This window comes from Pleurodeles waltl, chromosome 3_1 (assembly GCF_031143425.1).
Source record: "Pleurodeles waltl isolate 20211129_DDA chromosome 3_1, aPleWal1.hap1.20221129, whole genome shotgun sequence".
NCBI lineage: Eukaryota > Metazoa > Chordata > Amphibia > Caudata > Salamandridae > Pleurodeles > Pleurodeles waltl.
The window spans coordinates 575,186,372-575,199,398 of NC_090440.1; the positions used below are offsets into that span (position 1 = coordinate 575,186,372).

Below are 13,027 nucleotides of genomic sequence, written 5' to 3' on the forward strand. Positions count from 1 at the left end.
TAGACATAAAAAAACTGGCAGGCCTTATCAAGAAACTAAAATTGAAAGGGGCAGCTGGCCAGAACAGAATTCCGAACGCCCTATTCAGAGGAGACCCTTTATATTGGCCTCACTATCTGGTGCTGCTTTTTAACTACACTATTGGGCTACCAGATGCATGGAAGGGCAGTATTATTCATCCAATATATAAAGCTGGGAATCCTGCAGCCCCCTCGAATTATAGGCTAATAGCCCTGATAGACGTGGAAGAAAACTCTATGCAGCCTGCCTATTGCAACAATTAGCGGAATGGATTCATGAAAGACATCTAATCCCACAATGCCAGACAGGCTTCAGAGCTGGTATGGGAGCCTCGACCAACCTGGTAGCTCTGGCCCTGTTGGGAAATAAAGCCAGACTTAAGAACAAAAGGTTATTTGCGTGTTTCATTGACCTGAAGGCTGCCTTCGATTGTGTATCAAGGACCCGCTTATGAGAGAAACTGGAAGGTTGGGGCTTACCCTGCAGCATTCTGAACGCAATGATGGACTTGTATACAGGCACTTGGGTGCAAGTAAAAATCGACAAGGGTGCCCACCTTACCAATAGAATACCAACAGCAAAGGGATTAAAACAAGGATGCGTACTGGCTCCTATGTTGTTCAGTTTATTTCTAGGAGACCTAGCTGAGGCTCTAGCACCCGTAAATAGCCATCAGCCAGCATTGGCCAGGAAAGGAATTGCATGGTTACAGTGTGCAGACAACATAGTTTTGCTCAGCCAAACACCAGTCGGACCACAGCACAGCATTGATGCATTTTACACTTACATTGCAAAGCAAGGTCTGGAACTGAATTTAAGCAAAACTAAGGTTGTCCACCTGGTTAATAAGAAGTTTAAATCTTTTTCATGGTTCTTAAATGGAACCTGGGTGGAGGTTGCCCCCACATACAAATATTTGCGTTTTACCATGGATCGCCTTTCGACTTTTAAACCACAGCTAGCTGTTGCCCACGCTAAAGCCCACTCAATGACCTATAGCTTTAAAGTATTAAAACAAAAATTGAGCTGCCCATCATATACGCACATGCTTTCCGTCATGGCAGCACAGCTAATGCCTACAGTTACTTATGGAGCTGAAATCATGCTGGGGAAGGAAGCAGTTTTTTTCAACCAAGTCCAGACGAAGGCCTATAAATCGGTTTTTCGAATACCACGATCAGCATCTCCAGCCCAGGTCCGCTTAGAACTGGGTTTGAAAAACTACGAATATCAGAGTAAATGTGCTTTTACTAAACTATGCTGGAGAATGCGTGCAGCAGAGGTCGGCACTATAATTAACCTATGCTGGATCGAAATCAGGAGCAACAGTGTCACAACGACAAAGGCACCTGGGGTCATCATTTGAACAACAGTATTGAAGAGCTAGGTCTGCGAGAAGCCTAGGAGCGGAACCAGGGCAAAGTGGAGTTTTACCGGAAGGCAAACGCCATCACCAGGATGAAGTCTCTAATTTTTGATAAACAAAAACTGGCAGTAAGAAAACATGCCTGGACTGTAATAACAACATACAAAACTTTACAGGCTCAGGCATATTTAGCAGCATCCTTTAATCAGTAGTTGAAACACAACTTTATGCTTTTTCGATTTGGGATGGTGGAAACAAAAGACATGGGTGGTCATTCTGACCCTGGCGGTCTTTGACCGCCAGGGCGGAGGACCGCGGGAGCACCGCCGACAGGCCGGCGGTGCTCCAATGGGGATTCCGACCGCGGCGGTAAAGCCGCGGTCGGACCGGCACCACTGGCGGGGTCCCGCCAGTGTACCGCCGCCCCATTGAATCCTCCGCGGCGGCGCAGCTTGCTGCACCGCCGCGGGGATTCCGACCCCCCCTACCGCCATCCAGATCCCGGCGGTCGGACCGCCGGGATCCGGATGGCGGTAGGGGGGGTCGCGGGGCCCCTGGGGGCCCCTGCAGTGCCCATGCCGCTGGCATGGGCATTGCAGGGGCCCCCGTAAGAGGGCCCCTACATGTATTTCCCTGTCTGCTGCGCAGACAGTGAAATACGCGACGGGTGCAACTGCACCCGTCGCACAGCTTCCACTCCGCCGGCTCGATTCCGAGCCGGCTTCATCGTGGAAGCCTCTTTCCCGCTGGGCTGGCTGGCGGTCTGAAGGCGACCGCCCGCCAGCCCAGCGGGAAAGTCAGAATTACCGCCGCGGTCTTTCGACCGCGGAACGGTAACCTGACGGCGGGACTTTGGCGGGCGGCCTCCGCCGCCCGCCAAGGTCAGAATGAGGGCCATGGTCCCTTCATGGAGACAGCATTCACCGACACAGTCTTGCTGCTTGTGTGGGTATAGACAAGAGTCATTAGAACATATTTTCTGTGTGTGCCCGGCTTTGCAAGATCTTAGGGCATTGTTATTGAAAAATAACTTTATGGCATTAAATATACGTTCATGTAGGCCGGCCGTCATCAGTTGGCTTAGTGGACTTTCAATCACGTTTTCCTGTCTAGGCACCAAATTCATGGTAAAGGCCCAAAAAGAGATGGAGAATAAAGATTAGTAAGTTGAAAGTACATGGTTTTTCCGCCGACGATAAAAGAGTTCCCAAATGGTTAACTACTGTTAGAATTAGTTATAGGTATAGCCCTGTGCCACTTACTTCAGGCAATTGCCTGAGCTTACTTTTTACCACTAGGATGCAATGTGGCTAGCACGTGAATAAGGAGGTCCAGAACTAAGGATCAAGAACAGGGTTGAAGCTAGCAGAGTATGTTTTAGTCATGCCCAATTTAAGACCAGGACATGATTTAGTTTCTAATAAGCAAAACTTATTTGTATGTGTTTTTTATTCTATCAAAAGAGTATTTTTAAGTATTTATATAGTATGTATATTTGAATTGCGATAGTTTTAGTTAACTTTGCTAATAAAAATAAACTTGAAACTTGACTCGAAAAAAGACTTCTCTGGGAAAAAAAACAAAAAACTGGTAACACTCCAAGCCCAACACTAGATGGCGGAAGGTATGCATAACATATGAATCTGCAGCACTACATGCCACGAACAGATGTACAGTAGGTAATTGACATTTTACACACACGCACGCACGCACATACACACACACACACACACACACACACACATAACCCCCACCCCCACCTCCCCCACCCCTAAAAGAACATCACTCCTAGGTTGTTGTTTTTTAAGACCTATATATTTAGCTATAACAAGCAAAGTAAAAGGCCAAAAGGAGCATTTTCTTTGCTTGTTACAGTTAAATAAATAAGCTATGCTAATGCACTACCCCTATCTGTCCTCCTGATGTTTTGTCCCTGTATGTGTTTGAGATCCTCTTCTGCCGCTCTGCAATGGCCCCTGGGGATGGGGTACCTGGTGCTGAATGAGCCTCTGGGGATGGGGTCCCATGCATGACCATTCCCCATTAGGCCTCCCTGCCAAAAAAGGGTGCACCTTGCGGGGAATTCGTTTTACTGGTTCCCTGCACCAGTATTCTTTTCACCTGGCTCCTGGCCTTACTCCTGCTGTTGAGGGCATCTTGCATAGTCCATCTGCTACTAGCCAGCAGAACACCCTTCTGCCCACACCCCCACCCCCACCCCAACCCTTAGAGATTCCTGCCTGTCTTGCAGAGCACTTGTGGGGCTGTGGAGTCCTCAAGGGGCATAAGCGGGCAGCACCCTTGGCCCTAGTGAGACCCATATAGCCCTGGAGTCAGCTGCGACAGAGTCCTTAGGAGGGTATCAGTTGGCTTCTCCTTCCATATGTCCATTACTCTCCAGGTCCAGGGTCTTGTTCCCTGTCTCTCCCTTGTGCAGGAGTTTATAAGTGGGGCAGAAAGTTCTAGATGCCAGGCACCCCTGGCCTAACCGTCCTGCACAGTATTCTGGGGCAATATAAAATGTCTCTGTGATGTTGTCTTCAAAAGAGCTCCTTTGAAGGCTTCAAATCCACCCCTAGCCACCAAATTTTCAGAGGGGAACTCCTGCTGTTTTGGCTTCAGATATCTCATTGCGACCTCTAGCCGTAGATTTCTTACCTTTCAATTGCCCAGGCTCCATACTGGACCTTGGGAGATTTTTTGTGAGCAGTACCCCTGCATGCCTGTATTTGGTGTTGATCGGCTCAGCGCATCATCAGCCGCGCCTGAAGTGACATCGCATTCACCTACATAGGCGCCACCTAGCTGTGCTAGCATCAGTTCTTTTCTTTTCGCTTCAGTTAGTGCTGATCCAGAGAAGAGCTACTACTGTGTTGTTTTTGACAGGCCTTTTTCGACATTTTGTTGACTTCGTTTTTTTAGCAGACTTTCCTCCTGATGTGTGGAGGATGTCCTTGAGAAAGACCGGTTTCAAGCAGTGTGGCTCCTGTCACTGCGCCATGTTGGTTACTAACCCCTAGTTGGTGTGTCTGGGGTGTCTTGAGCGTGACCATGACCCCAAGTCGTGCTTTGACTGACTGGCTATGGTGCTGAAGGCTTTAAGGGAGAGTTCCCGGCAGACAACACTGTGTCACGTGACTCCTAGGAGGGCTCGGTCTTGATCAAGAGGAAGGTCGTTGGACTGCTCCAGGAGCCCTAAGTCGTCTTCTTCCCACTCCAAGTCCTCGGGGCATTCGGGAAAGAGGCATAAGAAGCACAAGAAGTCGAAGGATGCTTCGACTTCTCTTCGTCCTTCGGCCAACATGATGAAGGAAGCACAGTTGTGAGGAGCCATTGCCAGGTTCGACTTTGCCTCTCCCTGTTTTTTTCCGGGAGCCGGATCGACCCCCGCTCAGGTGAAATAATTTTACGAGGCCATCCCCCACATATTCAAGCAAATGGAGCCCTCCGGAGCACCTTCGGACCCATCAGGTCCCATGCCGGCGGTTTCGGCTCCAAAGGACCCTCGTGTGTCCAATCACGGATCTAGACCAGTGCCGGTCATGCCATTGCGACCTTCTCCTAAGATTGATCCTGACGCTGATGCTCCTGTCACAGCCAGCCTCATTTGGATCCCCCAATCCTACACGGAGCGGGAATTAAGTCGACCAACGCTGATTCCGGCTCCAACACAACCCCGTGTCCTAGATCGCCACCTGAGCCCTATCTGAAGGGTTAGGCCTCAGGAAAGAATGGGAGTGGTCACTGGACCCTTTAGAATACCAGTTAGAAGGCCAGAAAACCTTGGACTGGTGTGAGGGACTGGGTGATCCTTTCCAGATATTGGCTTTCTCTCTCCCCTTCCCATGGCTACAGAGAAGGGAGCAACATACTCTATGGTGATAAAGAGAACGTCTGTGGTCCTGGTCCTAGAACTACCCTCAGGGCAGTCAAGACAAACATCTTGCCAGAAGTGCTTCAACCTGGAGCTTCTTTTTCCGAACCCCTGCTCTCTTGTAATGAAGCACTGACTGATGTTCTACTGGGAACCTGGTCCAGGAGATCCAACTTTCCTCATCCAACACCCAACCCCTGAGAGCTTGGTCATTCAAGCCTCTACTTCCCACAGCATGTTCCCTGCCACTCCCCCAGACCCAGAATCCCAGAGGCTGGATAGCTTCGAAAATAAGATGCTTTTTTCCACCAGCCTTGCGTTGCGGTCGCTGAACACTGCATGCTTATTGGGCTGCTATTCCCACACACTGTGGAACATGGTTGCGCAGGTGCTACCACAGGTCCTGGAGGAGGCCTGGGCCATTCTCCCCCAACCGGTCAAGGATGGGAGAAACGCAGCTAAGTTCACCATCAGGTTTGATTTAGACATGCCAGACTGGCTGGGCAGAGCGGTTTCCTTGATGACGACACTTTTATACCATGCGTAGCTGAGAACATCTGCCTTTTTCGGGTAATGTCCAGGCTACCCTCATGGACATGCCCTTCGATGGCACCCAGCTCTTCAGAGTAAAGGCAGAGTCTGCGCTGGAGCACCTTAAGGGCTCGCGGGCTATGGCCAAGTCCTTGAGCCTCTCAGTTGCCCAGTCACTCTCAGTCTGCATTTTGCCTCTATTGCCGATACGGAATGGGCGTTCAGCTGTGCCAACACTGTGCCAGCCACCATCCTGCACAAGCTTCCCAAGCTATGTGTGGGCACGGTTCATACCGGCCCCGAGGGTCAAGTAGCCAGAGGTTTGCTACAATCACTGGCAGCTGCAGCCCCTAAGCATTCTTAATATTGCCGTATAATATCTTTGGCGTCATGATGGTGGCAGAATTTACCATCATCTCCACCACTGGTAGACTGTTACATCGGACAGGTGGGTCTTACAGAGCATTCGGAGGGGCTACTCCCTTCCCTGCCAATCCTCCCCTCCCAGTATACCTCCAGCGCACAATCAGCTGATGGAAGATCATATGTCCTTGCTCTGCGAAGAAGTCATGGCTCTCTTGGCCAAGTGAGCCTTTGAGAGGGTTACAATATCAGAAGTAGGAAGTGGTTGCTATTCCTGCCACTTTCTGATACCCAAAAAGAACAAAGGTATTTCACCAATCCTAGATCTGCGAACCTTCAATTTCTTCCTCAAAAAAGATAAACTCAAGATCCTCACATTGGCTAAGATCTTGTCTGCCCTGGACCCAGGAGACTGGATGGTAGCATTGAACATGCAAGGTGCTTATTTGCATGTTCCCATCCTGCCTGCCAACAGACGTTACCTGTGGCATAAGGCACTTTCAGTTCACCGAGTTACCCTTTGGCCGTACCATTGCCTCTCAGGTGTTCACCAAGGTGATAGCGGTGGTCACAGTTCATCTGTGGAAATCAGGGGTGCCAGTCTTCCCCTGTCTCGACGACTGGCTGTTGAAGGCGGATTTGTTCCAGGCTCTCGTCTCCCACTATTAGACTACAGCGGATATTCCACGTTCACTGGTGTTCACTATAAATGTGCCTAAGTTACACCTTCCTCCCTCTCAAATGCTCCCTTTCATCAGGGCTGTTCTGGTCACAGTGCTGTTTCAGGCTTATCCTCCCAAGCAGTGAGTCCAGGATATTCAGGCTATGATATTGATGTTTCAGCCTCCATCCTTGATTTCAGTGGGAATGACTCTGAGGCTGCTGAGCCTCCTGGCCTCCTGCATACTGCTTGTGACACGAGCCAGATGGCATATGCAGGCTCTGCAGTGGGATCTGAAGTTTCAGTGGGTGCAGCATCAGGGGAATCACCCTGACATGGTCCAGATCTCGGATTGAGCTGAAAAAGACCTGGAGTGGTGGCTAACGAACCGCGAGTGGGTCAGAGGCAGGCCACTCTCCCTTCCCCAACCAGATCTCACAGTAGTGACAGATGCGTCACTCCTGGGAGGGGACGACCATCTGGTAGAGGTGGAGATCAGAGTGCTTTGGTCTCCGGTGGAATCTGTATTCTTTATCAACTTGCTGGAGCTCCAAGCGATCTGATTGGCACTGAAAGCCTTCCTACCCTACATCAAGGGAAGGCCAGTGCAGCCTTTCACGGACAACACCCTCATGGTACTGCAACAAGCAGGGCCGGTTGGGGGTCGTGGGCCCTTTGTCAAGAGGCCCTGCGTTTCTAGACTTGGCTGGAACAGCTGGGCATATCCATGGTGGTTCAACTCCTGGCAGGTTCTATGAATGCCAAAGTGGACACATTCAGCTGCTGGTGCCTAGCAGATCATGAGTGGCGCCTCCAGAAGGAGGTGGTGCCTCCAGAAGGAGGTGGTGCCTCCAGAAGGAGGTGGTGCATGGTCTCTTTCAGGAGTGGGGAGAGCCTTAGTTAGATTTGTTTGCCCTTAAAGAGAATGCGCAATGTCAGCAGTTTGAGCGCTGGAGTTTTAAGGTGAGTCTGGTATCCTGAGCTTCTGCACTTGAGCATCAATCATCCGATCAGGCTGTCCCTTCGGGTGCATCTTCTGTCGCAGCAGCAGGGCAGGGTCCGCCACCCAAACCTGTCAACTCTCCACCTTGTTGCGTGGAGATTGAGTGGCAACACTTCACAGCTTTTGACCTTCCCCCAAAAATCTATAATGTCATTCTGGCAGCCAGGTTTCCCTCTACCAAAAGAGTATACACAGGCTAATGAAAAAAGTTTGTTATAAATTGTACAGATAAATATATCGAACCGAAGTCTGCCTCTCTGTCAGATGCCATTCTTTTTATTCTTACCCTTGCCCAGCAGGGCTCTGCTCTGGGTACTCAGAAGGGTTTCCTTTCTGATCTACTGCTTTTTTACAGCTGCCTGATTAACTCTTTTTATTTAAGTCCCCTGTTGTAAATAGATTTCTTGACGGTCTTATACACATATTCACCTGTCGCCTTTAATTGTGCCTCAGTGGGACTTTTATTTGGTTCTTACCTTTTTAATGTGTGCCTATTTCGAGCCTCTGCGTAATTGTTCCCTCTGGCTGCTTAAGCTCACAACAGCATTTCTTGTGGTATTAACATCTGCTTGAAGGGTGAGTGAGCTGCAGGCTCGGTCATCCAAGCCTCCCTATTTGACTGTCTTTCCAGACAAGCTGGTGCTTTGCACTATGGCCTTTTTGCTCCCGAAAGTGGTGACCCCATTTAATGCAGGACAATCTGTCACCTTGCCCACTTTCTACGCTCCTCCACGTCCCTCCAAAGAAAAGGAACGTCTCCACCTTCTGGACCAAAAAAGAGTGCTGTCTTTCTACTTTGTCTGCACAAAAGAGTTCCGGGTGGACAACCAACTCTTTGTGGGGTATGTTGGTGCAAAGAAAGGTCGGCAGTGCAGAAATAAACTACCTCTTGATGGGTTGTTCTCTCAATCAAAATGGACAAGCAGCAACCCCCAGAGGGCTTGCAGGCTCTTTCCACCAGAGCTAAAGCTGGGCCCACTGTATTGACATGTGGACTCCCAGTCGTGGACATCTGCCAGGCATCAACCGGCGAATCTCTGCACACATTCACCAAACGTTACTATCTGAAATTCAGGTCTTTAGGGATAGGTATTTCGCCCATTCCGCCCTGCAGGGTTTCCTAGTTTAGATAACCTGTTTGCAGCCCACCACCGGGGATGGTATTGCTTGGGTATCTATTCAGCGTAAGGAATTGGCGGCTAGAAGTCTCTATCAGATGAACAAGTTACTTACCTTCAGTAACGCCTTATCTGGTAGAGACAATATCTATCCACATATTCCTCACCAACCAATCCATCCTCCCCGCTCTGCAGACAGTTTTCTAGGGATAAGGGCCCTAGATTGGACACACCAGTAGGTTTGTAATTTTTCACAGGTGATCAGCAACAAGTTATATTTATTAATTGTGATTTGTCAGAGAACAATCTTCAGTGCAATTGTGTATATATCATTTTTTGTTTGAGATTATTTTGCAAAAAGTGTAAATATCTTCATGGCTCTGTGCTTCTGGCGTGGAAAGTCATGAAAAAGTAACTGACGTCAGTGCACCGAGGTGGTGCCAATATAGGTGACTGTGACATCACGTCTGCTGCAGACGACGCCACCTGCCGGCACTCAGGGGTACTACTCATAAAATATATTCAGGATCTAGTATGACGCCTGGGAAATTCAAAGATAAGGAAACTATGGCAAGATATTGTCTCTACCAGACAAGGTGTTGCTGAAGGTAAGTAGCTTGTTCCTCTGGACGTTCAGAGAATCTGGGGTGACCACGTCCATATTCAGTGTGATAGCTAATTATCACATGCAGATTTTTCCCACTCCCCTTTCCTCTCTCAGAAACTGGGTCAATATCTGATAATTGCTCCCTTTGTGTGGGGAGGCCTTTGTTCCCTATGCTGGGAGCAGAATAAATAACTTGCCACAGCAGGTGGGACAAAGGCCTGGAATCAGATTATGAGTTGAGCAAGAGAAATGTGACAATCCCTGGCATCCCAGAAGATGTATATGTATGTTATTGTAACCAGAATAAAAATCAAACTCTGCATGTGTCGATTTTTCCCCAGCTAAACATGTCCCTGGACTGTGTAGGCCTTAGTAGAGCAAACTGCACCTTAAGGCAGATTTCACCCATATTTCTAATACAGTGAGAACACTACAGATTTACAGTAAACCCTACTGATCTATCCGCGAATGCATATTAATTTTCTCAGACCTACCCTAGGTGAGAATGTATCCTTTCAGAGTCCCTTCTGCATCAGTCTCCCTGTGCGCAGTTACCAGACTACACACAGCAGTAGTTTCACACATGCAGCCTACACACCATGTGTTCACTTGTAGAGATTCTGGTGCCCCTTACCCTAGCTGTATCGCAGTGGCCTTATCTTAAAAGATGGGAACTGATGGTTAACCATTTCTAGTTCAATTAACACAAAATTATCTTGAGTGGGATAGTGAGATTCACCCACAACAATAGTCTAAAAACCGGGTGATCAAAAGCAAAAACTCCTGGTGGACTAAATTGGCAGAACTCATCTGCAAAACACAGTATTGGAGGTTTAATGCTTTTGCCTCCCACACTAATCTTTTCCTAATGCTTCTGTCATAGCAGCAAGTTCAGATTCACCCCACTGGGGTGGATCGGTGTCCATTGAACGTCTACTCTTTTGTTCTTCTGCTAAACATTTGGGTTTTAGAAATTTTTGTATTATGGTTCACTACCTAATGGATTTGTAATATGTTCTCCCCGTCTTACGCTCATATCTTGTTACTATAGTATCCTTTTCTTTATTTGCTTGTTCCTAGTTTATTTTGGTTTTAGTGTTTTGAGTGATGAGACTCTTGGGTCTCATGGTTCACTTGGCCTAATGATTGGGCAGATTAAATGAGCAACTTCCACGTCTATGGGCCCCTGCTCTTCAGTGGTGGGTGACAGGGACCAGCTGGATGAGAAATGGTTGTAGACAGATGATCACTTACTTCTACGATGAAGTGGGAAGCTTGCTTGGTAAATATTTCTATTAGTGATCTGACAAAATGCTCCTTATAAACCGATGATGGCATTTGGCTCATCTGAACATTGCTCATGTGTCCGCTTTAGGACGTGAATGTAATAGTTTTGATGTGAATATCGTCCAGATATTACATTCACAAGCATGTCATGGAGAGTTCAGTAAATTTATGTGAAGCAGCAACAGTGATATGGTTTTGAGCAATTCCTAGGTGTGTTTGTTTTCTGTCGTAGTCAACATCCCACAAATTGACCCAAATTCACAAAAGAGTTAATTAAATCTTTTTGCTGAGTGTTTGCTGCAAGGAAATCTCTGTAACAGACAGCAGTGGCAAGCTATAGCCCCAGTTTTTGTTCCAAAGAATATTTTGGAAAGAGAAGCAGGAGGATGCACTCCTGATCACTTAGACATATAATGTAATTTGCTGTTTTATGTTTTTGGAAATTGTATAGTCAGCATTTGTTACTGGTTGAGCCACTCAGCACTGTAGCACCTTTACATATAGGGCCTCATTTTAACACCGCCAATATTGAACATCCAGTCCGCCGCCTATGTGGCCTGGAACCTGCCGGCCGCATTTGGACATCTCCTAATGGAGCCTGCAGCAATGTGGCGGTGCGGCGGGTGCAGCAGCACCCGTCGTGCAATCCACTGCCTGTAATTCGGGCAGTGGATTGCAGGATGGGGCTGTGCCTGGGGGCCCTTGCACTGCCCATGCCAAGTGCATGGGCAGTGCAAGGGCCCCCAGGGCCACCCGAGTCCCCTTACTGCCAGCCTTTCCATGGCGGTGTAGGGGGAGTCAAAATCCCCAGGGCTGCGCTACTTGCAGCGCTGCCCTGGCGTATTATGACCTCCGGGAACGCCATGGCGGTATACCGCCGATCCCAGCGGTATGACCGTGGCGAAAAAAATAAGGTGAGTAGTACCGCCAGCCTGTTGGCAGTACTACTGTCACATTTCCCCTGGCGTTCGCCTACCGCCAGGGTTGAAATGAGGGCCATAGTGTTAAAAATAATCAGGAACTTCAAAACATCAATGTTCTTGGTAGGTTCAGTCCACTGTAATATAGTTCTTAAAATTTGTAATCCTTATCTTGGAGGATTCTTGATATTCGCTGTCACAAATGGAGAGACAGGTTCTGAATTCCGATCACAACAGTTGCCAGCACAACTCCTGCTTAGTTGAGATGTAATGTCCCTAATATGCCTTGGTATTTATGGTAGGATTTAAATCAAAATATCCGCCACATAAATTCTGCAGGCTTCTGAGCTGTTCCTAGTGGTGTGATCTTAATGGATTTGTTGTCTATGCTAGCCTTTTTTAAATTGTTGCTTCCCATGTAGGGGAACATATTTTGTGTATGATGTTCAAACTTATATTTTTAAAATAAGCCAGAGCAGGGTACACTGTTTAAAACCTTAATAGTTGGTCAGATTTCAGTGAGAGTAACCAAGGAGCACCTTCTGGAGCTTTTTGTTTCCGCTGAATCTGTAATTGTAAGGACCTCCTTTTGAGCATATGTATAACTACTCCTTTACTTTAATTCTTTGACGATAAAGGCAGATTGATTTTGTTGGCAGTCTCAAAATTCGATTGACAACGTGTGAGACATGCTTTGACAGTTGATGTCCTTATAACTTCTTAAAAAAAAAAAAAAAAAAAAACTTTTTGTATGAACCTAGTTATCTCAGAATTTCAGTAAAATCATTGTATTTGCCTTACTGCAACTTTTCATCTTCTTCATCCATCAAAGGCAGAGAAGAGAAAGGGTACTTACCTATCCATAAAGTTGAACATTATATGAACAGAGCTTTGTTCAGTGCTTATGACTGATCTTCCAAAGGCATAGCATAGCGGTTAGTGACTTTTCTTAATGCATTTTATGTAGAATCTGATACTTTAGTTAGGTTATTTCTCATTAAGATGAGGATCAGGATATCTGCTTTCCTGAGGTTATTTCCACGCTTGAAATTTGTCAGGCATCCACTCTGTGTTCTGTGCATACTTCTGTGAATTGGTATTTCATAGAAGATGATCTGTCAACTGAAATACTAAGCCAACAATTGTTTCATTGTTTGGAATACCTATGTGGTACAGCACATCTTCAGGAAGTATGTTATGTATGTGTGCAGTTTCTAAGGTCCATCCTTTCTAATATGTAAGTCACTGGTTAAAAAAAAAAAAAAAAAAAACTTTA

General features: G+C 47.3%; 1 protein-coding gene across 2 annotated transcripts in view; it reads left to right on the forward strand.

The window, feature by feature from the left end:
• Nucleotides 1-13,027, forward strand: part of CARS1 (cysteinyl-tRNA synthetase 1) — a 344,636-nt gene that overhangs the window by 153,169 nt on the left and 178,440 nt on the right. The gene's annotated exons all lie outside the window — the stretch shown is intronic.